Source organism: Lolium rigidum, chromosome 3, assembly GCF_022539505.1.
Source record: "Lolium rigidum isolate FL_2022 chromosome 3, APGP_CSIRO_Lrig_0.1, whole genome shotgun sequence".
NCBI lineage: Eukaryota > Viridiplantae > Streptophyta > Magnoliopsida > Poales > Poaceae > Lolium > Lolium rigidum.
The window spans coordinates 133,230,171-133,232,149 of NC_061510.1; positions in this window are offsets into that span (position 1 = coordinate 133,230,171).

Consider the following 1,979-nt stretch of genomic DNA (forward strand, 5'->3'; position numbering starts at 1 on the left):
TCATGCTAATATGTTCCATGGGTTTTTTAATTTTCGGATCAAACCATCCATGTCTTAAATCAGGAAATAGAATAAGAAGCTCATTGTTGTCCATTATGCCAAACTAGTGTAAACAAGAAACAAAAAGATGCAATTGCAGGATCTAAAGGAAATAGCTTCGAGCACACACACGACGGCAACAGAAAAGTACTTTACCTGGGACCGGAGTATGAGTGCCTTTTACCTTTCCTCCCCGGCAACGGTGCCAGAAAATAGCTTGATGTCTACGGGTGCTTCTATTCTTGTAGACAGTGTTGGGCCTCCAAGAGCAGAGGTTTGTAGAACAGCAGCAAGTTTCCCTTAAGTGGATCACCCAAGGTTTATCGAACTCGGGGAGGAAGAGGTCAAAGATATCCCTCTCATGCAACCCTGCAACCACAAAGCAAGAAGTCTCTTGTGTCCCCAACACACCTAATAGGTGCACTAGTTCGGCGAAGAGATAGTGAAATACAGGTGGTATGAATAAATATAAGCGAGTAGCAACGGCACTCGTAAAAGTGCTTTGCCCGGATCGGCGTGTGGTTGATGGTGGTAATATTGCGGACAGTAGAGATGCGAGTAAAACAAGAAACAAGCAGCGATAGCGATATTTAGGAACAAGGCCTAGGGATCATACTTTCACTAGTGGACACTCTCAACTTTGATCACATAACAGAATAAATAAATAAATGCTAGACTCTACACTCTCTTGTTGGATGATGAACACCACTAACGTGTAGGATTACACGAACCCTCAATGCCGGAGTTAACAAGCTCCACAATATTCGATATTCATGTTTAAATAACCTTAGAGTGCATGACAGATCAACACAACTAAACCAAGTACTAACATAGCATGCACACTGTCACCTTCACACTACGAAAAGAGGCATAGATCACATCAATACCATCATAGCAATAGTTAACTTCATAATCTACAAGAGATCACAATCATAGCCTACACCAAGTACTACACGATGCACACACTGTCACCATTACACCGTGCAGGAGGAATAAACTACTTTAATAACATCACTAGAGTAGCACATAGATAAATTGTGATACAAAACACATTGCAATCATAAAGAGATATAAATAAGCACTTCACTATGCCATTCATAACAGTGAATAAGTATTCTGTGAAATATAGCCTAAGAGACCCACACGGTGCACACACTCGTCACCTTTACACACGTGGGACAAGGAGTCTCCGGAGATCACATAAGTAAAACCCACTTGACTAGCACAATGACATCTAGATTACAAGCATCATCATATGAATCTCAATCATGTAAGGCAGCTCATGAGATTATTGTATTGAAGTACATAGGAGAGAGATGAACCACATAGCTACCGGTACAGCCCCGAGCCTCGATGGAGAACAACTCCCTCCTCATGGGAGACACCAGCGTTGATGGAGATGGTGGTGGTGTCGATGGAGGAGCCTTCCGGGGGCACTTCCCCGTCCCGGCGGCGTGCCGGAACAGAGACTCCTGTCCCCCAGATCTTGGCTTCGCGATGGCGGCGGCTCTGGAAGGTTTCTCGTACCATGGCTTTTTCGTGTCGAGGTTTTAGGTCAGGGACCTTTTTATAGGCGAAGAGGCGGAGTCGGAGAGGCGACGAGGCGGTGACACACTAGGGGGGCGCGCCCCACCCTAGGCCGCGCCGCCCTGTCATCTGGGGGCCCAGTGGCCCCCCTCTGGTGACTCTCGGGTGTTCTGGAAGCTTCGTGGAAAAATAGGATGCTGGGCCTTGATTTCGTCCGATTCCGAGAATATTTCCTTACTAGGATTTCTGAAACCAAAAACAGCAGAAAACAGCAACTGGCCCTTCGGCATCTCGTCAATAGGTTAGTTCAAGAAAACGCATAAATATGACATATAATGTGTATAAAACATGTAGATATCATCAATAATGTGGCATGGAACATAAGAAATTATCGATACGTCGGAGATGTATCA